The sequence below is a fragment of the Lepus europaeus genome, unplaced genomic scaffold, assembly GCF_033115175.1.
Source record: "Lepus europaeus isolate LE1 unplaced genomic scaffold, mLepTim1.pri SCAFFOLD_74, whole genome shotgun sequence".
NCBI lineage: Eukaryota > Metazoa > Chordata > Mammalia > Lagomorpha > Leporidae > Lepus > Lepus europaeus.
In genome coordinates, this window is record NW_026909577.1 from 722,529 (window position 1) to 732,093 (window position 9,565).

Consider the following 9,565-nt stretch of genomic DNA (forward strand, 5'->3'; position numbering starts at 1 on the left):
TCATATTTTCTTTTTAAAAAGTTTAATTTATTTATTTGAAATGCAGGGTTACAGAGAGAAGGAGGCAGAGACAGAGAGGGAAGTATTCTATCTGCTGGTTCATTCCCCAAAGGGCTGCAATGTCCAGGGCTGGGACAATTGAAGCTAGAAGTCAGGGGGCCGGCACCATGGTGCATGTTAATCCTCCACTTGCTGTGCTGGCATCCCATATGGGTGCTGGTTCTAGTCCTGGCTGCCCCTCTTCCTATCCAGCTCTCTGCTATGGCCTGGGAAAGCAGGAGAACATGGCCCAAGTGCTTGGGCCCCTGCACCCACATGGAACACCTGGAAGAAGCTCCTGGCTCCTCCTGGCTTCAGATTGGCACAGCACTGTCTGTTGCAGCCATCTGGAGAGTGAACCAGTGGTAGAAGACTTCTCTCTCTCTCTCTCTCTCTCTCTCTCTGCCTCTCTGTAACTCTGCCTTTCAAATAAATAGATAAATAATTGCTTAAAAAACACATTAAAGGCCAGCGCCATGGCTCAATAGGCTAATCCTCCACCTAGCAGCGCTGGCATACCGGGTTCTAGTCCCGGTTAGGGCGCCGGATTCTGTCCCGGTTGCCCCTCTTCCAGTCCAGCTCTCTGCTGTGGCCCAGGATTGCAGTGGATGATGGCCCAAGTGCTTGGGCCCTGCACCCCATGGGAGACCAGGAGAAGCACCTGGCTCCTGCCTTCAGATCAGCGTGGTGCACCGGCCACGGCAGCAATTGGAGGGTGAACCAACGGCAAAGGAAGACCTTTCTCTCTATCTCTCTCTCTCTCACTGTCCACTCTGCCTGTCAAAAATAAAATAAAATAAACACATTAAAAAAGAAAAATATCAGAGTAATTGATAGGTTTGTGATGCATTTTATGAGAAAGTACAAGCAGTGTGTCCAGATGTAGAAGAGAGTGAGCAAGTTGTTGAATCTTGTCAGGTAAAAGTAAAAATTCAGATGAAAAGGAGCAAGAAGATTGGAGTAGGTAATGTTAAGCAGAGGGCATCATCTAAATGCCTGGAACTAGTGTTCATTCCTTGGATGACCTATTCTGGGTTTGCAGCAGAGAGTAAAATATACATGGAGATGTAGAGGCCTATCATCCTCCTCATTCTGATTTTCACCGAACAATCAAGACAGCAAATTGAGTCATTCTCACATATAATCATGTGCCATTATGCTTTAGCCTCAAGCTGTGGGGTCCTTCAATTATGCTTCTCCCAGGACCACACTTAAGTATCCTGGAAGTGGGGCAGACCTTCTTCCTTCCAAAAGAGCAGCTGGAGACTATGGTGAGAAGTGAGATGAGTCCTGAAAATTTGATAGACTGTACAGAGACCTCTAATAGTGACTACTCACATTCAAAGGATTCATTACCCATGACATAGCCCAATGAAGATCCCATGAACACTCAGACTGTCTAGAATTGACTGAGTAAAAAGATGCTTTCCACGCTGCACTTTCTCTTACCTGTATTGAGAGAGTTTTTGGACTGAATCTAGAAGAGAACTGCCTTCTGAGACACTTTGACTCAGAACTCATAAGTCTCTATCCCTAGTTCTTTCCCTTGGATTCAGTGTACAAGTTTCAAGACAGAATCATTAAGAAAATAAAATTGTGCTCATTCTTTTGCAAATCATAGGTGTATCATAAATTTAGGCAAAGTGAAACTTACCTGCATAGTTTCATTCCAATTTTAGCATATGTGCTGCCAAAGTGAACACAACCTGCATAGTTTCTATTCTTTAAAGTAATAAATCACAGAGTAGGCACAATAAACTCACAAATGTTCTGTAAATAAAACTTACCATTTGTATTGCCATGGATTGAAATTTAGTTTTTCAAAGAGCAATGAGTTTAGCAAAAAGCCTTCAAAGATCTTTTTCTAGTAAGTCAAATTCATTTTTGCTAGAAAAGGAACTTCTCACACCCATGTGGGAGACCTGGAAGAAACCCCTGGCTCCTGGTTTTGATTGGCCCAGCTCTAGCCATTGAGGCCATTTGGGGAGTAAACCAGTGGATGGAAGATTCTCTCTCTCTCTCTCTCTCTCTCTCTCTCTCTCTCTCTCTCTCCTTTCCCTCTTTCTCGCTCTGTATTTCTGCCTTTCAAATAAATAACTAATTTTTTTTAAAGAAAAAACTAATGGGGCTGCCGCTGTGGCATAGCAGCTGAAGCCTCCTCCTGCAGTGCCAGCATCCTATATGGGTGCTGGTTCAAGTCCCGGCTGCTCCTCTTCTGATTCAGCTCTCTATTATGGCTTGGGAAAGCAGTGGAAGTTGGCCCAAACCCTTGGGCCCTTGCACCTATGAAGGAGACCTGGAAGAAGCTCCCAGCTCCTGGCTTCAGATTGGCACAGCTCCAGCTATGGCAGTCATTGGGTGAGTGAACCAGTGGATGGAAGACCTCTCTCTCTCTCTCTGCCTCTCCTTCTCTATCTTTACAGCTCTGACTTTTTAATAAATAAATAAATAAATAAATAAATATTTTTAAAAGAAAACTATTGTCTTAAATTGTGAAGCATATCACATTTTAAAAAAAGATTTATTTATTTTGGCCAGTGCCACGGCTCACTAGGCTAATCCTCCGCCTTGCGGCGCCAGCACACCGGGTTCTAGTCCCGGTCGGGGCACCGATCCTGTCCCAGTTGCCCCTCTTCCAGGCCAGCTCTCTGCTGTGGCCAGGGAGTGCAGTGGAGGATGGCCCAAGTGCTTGGGCCCTGCACCCCATGGGAGACCAGGAGAAGCACCTGGCTCCTGCCATTGGATCAACACGGTGCGCCGGCCACAGTGCGCTACCGCAGCGGCCATTGGAGGGTGAACCAATGGCAAAAGGAAGACCTTTCTCTCTGTCTCTCTCTGTCTCACTGTCCACTCTGCCTGTCAAAAAAAAAAAGATTCATTTATTTATTTGAAAGTCAGTTACACAGAGAGAGAAGAGGCAGAGAGGGAGGTCTTCCATCTGATGGTTCACTCCCCAATTGGCCACAACAGCCGGAGCTGCACTGATCTGAAGCCAGGATCCAGGAGCTTCTTCCAGGTCTCCCACATGGGTGCAGGGGCCCAAGGACTTGGGCCATCAGCAACTTCATTCCCAGGCCATAGCAGAGACCTGGATAGGAAGTAGAGCATCTGGGTCTTGAACTGGCACCCATATGGAATGCCAGCACTTCAGGCCAGGGTGTTAACCCACTGCACCACAGCACCAGCCCCTGTAAATCACATTTTAAAAATATTATTTAAGGCCGGCGCCGTGGCTCACTAGGCTAATCCTCCGCCTTGCAGCGCCGGCACACCGGGTTCTAGTCCCGGTCGGGGCACCGATCCTGTCCCAGTTGCCCCTCTTCCAGGCCAGCTCTCTGCTGTGGCCTGGGAGTGCAGTGGAGGATGGCCCAAGTGCTTGGGCCCTGCACCCCATGGGAGACCAGGAGAAGCACCTGGCTCCTGCCATCGGATCAGCGTGGTGCGCCGGTCACAGCGCGCCAACCGCGGCGGCCATTGGAGGGTGAGCCAACAGCAAAGGAAGACCTTTCTCTCTGTCACTCTCTCTCTCACTGTCCACTCTGCCTGTCAAAAATAAAAAAAAATAAAAAAATATTATTTAAGGAATACAACTTCATGTATTTAATATATACAGATTTGGGTACATGATGATTTCCCCTTCTACCTCCCTCCCACTCATACTCCTGCCCTCCTTCCTCCTTCCTCTTCCTTTTCCATTCTTACTTTTTACAGAGATCAATTTTTCAGTTAACTTTTATACTCATAAAATTATCCCTACACTAACTAGAGTTCACTGATTAGTATGAAGAAAACAAAACAAAACAAAACCAACCAACCAAAATATTGTCCCTCAACAGCCAACGCAAGGGCTGTTCAAAATCATCACATCTCAAAGTGTTAATTCCACTCTTATAGGATTACATTTTAGGTACTCTATTAGTTACCACAGATCAGGAGACCATATGATATTTGTCTTTTTGTGACTGCCTTATTTCACTAAGTATAATCATTTCCAGTTTCTTCCATTTTCTTGTAAATGAAAGGATTCCATTTTTTTTACCACTGTGTAACATTCCATAGTGTATATATACCTTAATCTCCTTATTCAGTCTGCAGTTGATGGACATATGGGTTGATTCCATATCTCAGTTATTGTTAACTGAGCTGTGGTAAACATGGGAGTACAGATAATACTTTCATATTTTGATTTCATTTCCTTTGGTTAAATTCCCAGGGGTGGGATGGCTGGGTCATATTGTAGGTCTATATTCAGATTCCTGCCTTCCACAATGGATAGCCTGAGCAGTAAGCAAGCAGAACTGAATAAGAAGAGAAAGAAGTCCTGAGATCCAGTCTTACGATTTTCAGTGATAGCAGATGTGAATCCCAAATCCTTCACCTGGGAGTGACTCTCAACCCATGTGAGATGCAGAGTGCTGTAAGAAACACAAGGGAAGCCTCCTTTCCTCCTGTGATAAAAATTCAGAAGACTATGAATATCGTTGCTCATAGGGAGTACATTCTTCTCCCCAGTTTACATATAACAAAGCAAAAATTATCATTTTATATGGGAATTTCCCTTGTATAAAAGTATTGTTCACTATCTCCCTCTGACTACATATCCTAAGATAGCCTGACATATATCACAGTCACACTTCTCTTAAAGTCCAGAAAGTCACTCTCAGTTCCTTTCAGATTTATTTTTGGTTAGCTGCTCTCAATTTTGCCCCTCTCTCAGCATTTCCAGAGCTCTACAGCTGCATTTGCTTCCCACCCTGAGTTACTTCCAAACTCTCAGAGGGCAACTGACCGTGGTCATCTTGGTTGCAGCACATTAGGGATTTAGATCATGTTGGTTTCTCAGTTCTGAGCACTGTCTCTTCCCCCATCTCCATGTATGTGAATTTCTACCTGCGCAATTGTGGAACTTAATTTCATGGCTAGATGGGACATGATGGAGTATTTTGATATTCCCATTAGGCAATTCTGACTCCTAAGTTCCTTAAACAGGATAAATGAAGCTATATCCAGCCCACAATGTTAGTATTATATTCCAAGACCCCTGAATGGCAGCAAGGAACACAGAATACAGAGTGAAGGAGTCTGAAGGAAAATTTATTGTGCTCCTCTTGTTATTCTAGTGATGTAGTAGCTGAAATCCTATCCTATATTAAAAATCATTATGAGCAGCAATATCCTGCATTTCATGCTTTTGTGTCAGACAATTGTAAACTGCAAGTTTGCCCAATACATTAATTAAATATACCACAGGATTAATGGTGATTATTTATCATAATAAGGACTAAGATTAACTCATTCATTTGATCCTGGGGTACCAAAAAGGAAAAAAAATCACTGGTAAGTATTTACACTTAGTTCTAGCTCTTTCCAAAGGTCAGACTCCTAAACATATTCATCTTCAGAGGTACATCTCAAATCTAATTTTATCTGAAATGTTGCCTTCTAGCTAATTCATATTATTCCTTGTGACTCATTTGTGGTACTTGCAAGGGAATTCCCTTCTATAGGACTCACTTCCACCAGCCCTAATCTCTCCTCATTTTGACTGCAAGGTTCACTCCAGTTACTTATTTTTTCAAAAAAAGTTATTTAGTTATTTGAAATCCAGAGTAACAGATAGGCTGAGACAGAGATCTTCCACCTACTGGTTCACTCCCCAAATGGCCTCAGCAGCTGGAGGTGGGCCAGTCTGAAGCCCAGGGCCAGGAACCTTTTCCATGCCTCCCACAAGTATGGCAGGGGCACAAAGACTTGAAACATGTTTGGCTGCTTTCCCAGACTATCAGCAGGGAGCTGGATTGGACGTGGAGCAGTCAGGACTTTAGAGAGCACACATATGAGATGTTAGTGTCATAGGTGGCAGATGTACCCACTATACCAAAAAGCTTGCTCTTCCGGTTACTCATTTTACCTTGTGTTTAAGAACCTCATATTCTCACCACATCTGCTGATAAAGACCTGAGCCTCATTACTCCAGATGATTGCCTTTCTCATGGTTGCCTCTGACAGAGTACATGACCAGGATATTAATCCTGGTCTAATTAAATTCATCATTCACCGATTTTAAGATATATTAATATAATACATGTTAATAATGCATGTGTTTTTATATCTAGAAAATTAAACCTTTTTATCTTCCATGATACTTCATATCATCTTGCATGTTGATAATTTCACATATTTTCATGTTGCCACTCAACTTTGCTTACACAGATGGAATGAATAATTTGTCAAAATACATCTCTTTATGCCACAAAATTTATAAATATTCTTGGACTGATTCTAATTTTTATTCCTTTCTGTATGTCTGAAAGATAATATCTTAGATACTTTAAAAAATTTTTACACGATATCTTCATTTCAGTTTATATTTTTCAAAACTTCACAATACTAATTACAAATTAAATATCCATTATCATTATCCTCTCCAACACTTATCCATCCTTCTTCTTATATTTACAAAGCATATTTCACCTAGATAGGAAAACTCCTCTTCACTTAATTTCTAAAACCACATTATAATCTCTGTCTTTCAAGAAAAAGCAGCAAGGACTGTTACATTTTCTTGCATCCTCCTCCACTCTGAATTACAAGGGTAACCAGGGATTTTCCCTACTTGAACAGCTGTTCTTTAAGGAACAAATATTAATATAATCCAATAACTTCCTATAAATCTATTGTTTCTATCATTATCTTACTTTTGACAAAATATCTAAGTATGGCCACCTTTTGGTTTCTTTGATATCTCAAGATTCCTGATTGTCATTAAACTAGTATTGTCCCTTCTTCCCAGCACTTTTGGCAAGGACTTCTTCATTCAAATTGTAAAAGCTCAAAAGTCAATCTTGGCCCCCATTTTCTTCTCTATATTATTTTGGAATTCTGATGCATTCCCTCAATAGCCTCAATTTTTCATTGTTATCTCTCTGATTGTAATATCTAATAATTCAAGTGAGAAACCTTGCAAGCTCTAATTTAATTGTGTCACAGACCTAAATTAAGGTCTGAGGAACTTCATAAATCTCATTGTAGCTTTTTTGTAAAGGGTTTGCCACCCAAACATAAGTTTCATGAAAATCACCACTAAATCAAAGCCAAAATTATAAAGGAAAAAACCCATATTAACAGTGTCATCATTGGACACATAGATTTGGGCAAAACCACCACCACTGGCCATTTGATCTAAAATGTGGCATTGACACAAGAACCATTGAAAAAGTTCAGATGGAGGCTGCTGAGATTGGAAAAGGCTCCTTCCAGTGTGCCTGCATCTTGGATAAACTGAAAGCTGAGCATGAGCACGGTATCCCCATTGACATCTCCTTGTGGAAATTTGAGGCTAGCAAGTATTATGTGACTATTACTGATGCCCTTGGACACAGAGACTTTATCAAAAACATGATTATAGGCACATCTTAGGCTGACTGTGCTGTCCTGATTGTTGCTCCTGGTCTCAGGGAATTTGAAGCTGGTATCTCCAAGAATGGGCAAACCTGTGATCATGCCCTTCTGGCTTATACACTGGGTGTGAAACCAATAATAGTGGTAATTAATAAGATAGGTCCCACTGAAACACCCTATAGATGGAAGATATATGAGGGAATCATTAAGGGAGTTAGCATCTACATTAAGAAAATTGGCTACAACCTTGTCAGAGGAGAATTTGTGCCAATTTTTGGTTAGAACAGTGACAATATGCTAGAGCCAAGTGCTAATATGCCATGGTTCAAGGGATGGAAAGTCATTTGTGAAGATGGCAATGCCAATGAAGCTACACTGCTTGAAGATCTAGGTGGAGATTGGTATTCTTGAACCTGGCATGGTGTTAATCTTTGCTCCAGTCAACATCGCAACTGAAATCATGCCCATTGAAATGCACCATTGTTAGAGAAACCTGTTGTGGAAAACTCCATTCAAACAGGCACCAGAGAGAGTGGAGGATCCAGAGCAGGTTATTAATGCCAGCAGACTCAGCTGGAGTCATTTCCTGAGAGCGGAGCATGAAATCCCAGCTTCTTACAATATTTATAAGTTCATCAGTATTGTGCCTTAAGTGTTACAGCATTGGTGGGTTTAAATTGCAGCCTACATGACTTAGTGTCACACTTGCAATGGTTGGTGGGTCCAGTATATTTATAAAAATGATAGCAGGGGAAGATTTATAGGACAGATTTATGACTGGAATTACAGAACAATTTAGGACATCTCTCCTTAGACAATACAACTGTGCACAGCTACTTCACCGGATAATTGGGAGCAGCCACTTTTCAAGATTAGCACTGGGGACCCACTTTTCTTCTTTTGTCTCTACTTGTGGCCTTACTTACTCCATGTTCCCCTACCCCTCTGGTGCCCTCTTAACCATTCTAAGGGGCACCATCTTCTGTTCTATTTTCTAAATTAACTGGCTAGTAGCCCTGAAGGAGCATTTGGAACTTTATGGCCTGCAGACAGAGACAAACTGGGTTATCATGTTGATGATTCAGGAACCAAACAGGAGTGCCAGAAAGATTACAAGGAGGGAGAGATCTGGACAGTGGGAGGAGCCAGGATGACCAGCTCCAAATATTACTCTAAAAGGTCCAATAGTTAGCTATTTTTCCCTCTACTTTTTCTGACCCTCTCATTAAGTTGCTGGACCATATTTCTGCCTACTCCCGGCAGCACTCTTTATTTAAGAAAAAGCAAATTCCCCCTTTACAGTAGCTATTAGGTAAAGTTCCCTCCTGTTCTGTAGGACCACAGCTACTAAGGAGTCTACTTGATCTGGGAACGCCACTAATGACTTAGCAACACATTTTACATCATCTGACAGGCCTCCGGATGATTTATGTGAAAGGTCATTGGTGAATGAATTCCTCCTATCCTGGGACCCACTCCAGCTGTAATTCCTAGGATGACTGGTGGGGTATGAGCTGAGAAGCTCTTTTTATTCAGGCCTGCTCAACTATCAGTGTATGAAGAGTTTGGTTATTTGGGGATAAGCTACATTTGGGGAGTGAGGAAAGCCAAAGTCTGCAGTGGCTAGTTGCTAACTCATCTGTTGGGTTTCTCCCTGCTTTGTTGGTAATGTATTTAGAAGCCTTTTGGGGTAACACATAGGCTGTTATAAGAAACAGAAAAATTCCTCCAGACAGACCCATTACTTTTACATAAACATGGCTAGAGCAGCCCTTCATGACCAGCTCATTCTTTGGAGCCATCTCAACTATACCTATAGACAGCAGCAAGGTCAATATTATCATTAGTTTAAACAGAATACAGTGACACCATGATGCTAATTCCCAGGTGTCCCTAGTTTAATTTTCCAGGCTTCCACCAGGTTTGCGACTGGAGCAGAGCTGTAGATTCCTCAATCTTAAGTCGTGCACAGATTGACCAGCTTCTGGTGTGGTCAAAATGATGTGGTAGGCCGGCGCCACGGCTCACTAGGCTAATCTCCACCTTGCGGCGCCGGCACACCGGGTTCTAGTCCCGGTCGGAGCACCGGATTCTGTCCCAGTTGCCCCTCTTCCAGGCCAGCTCT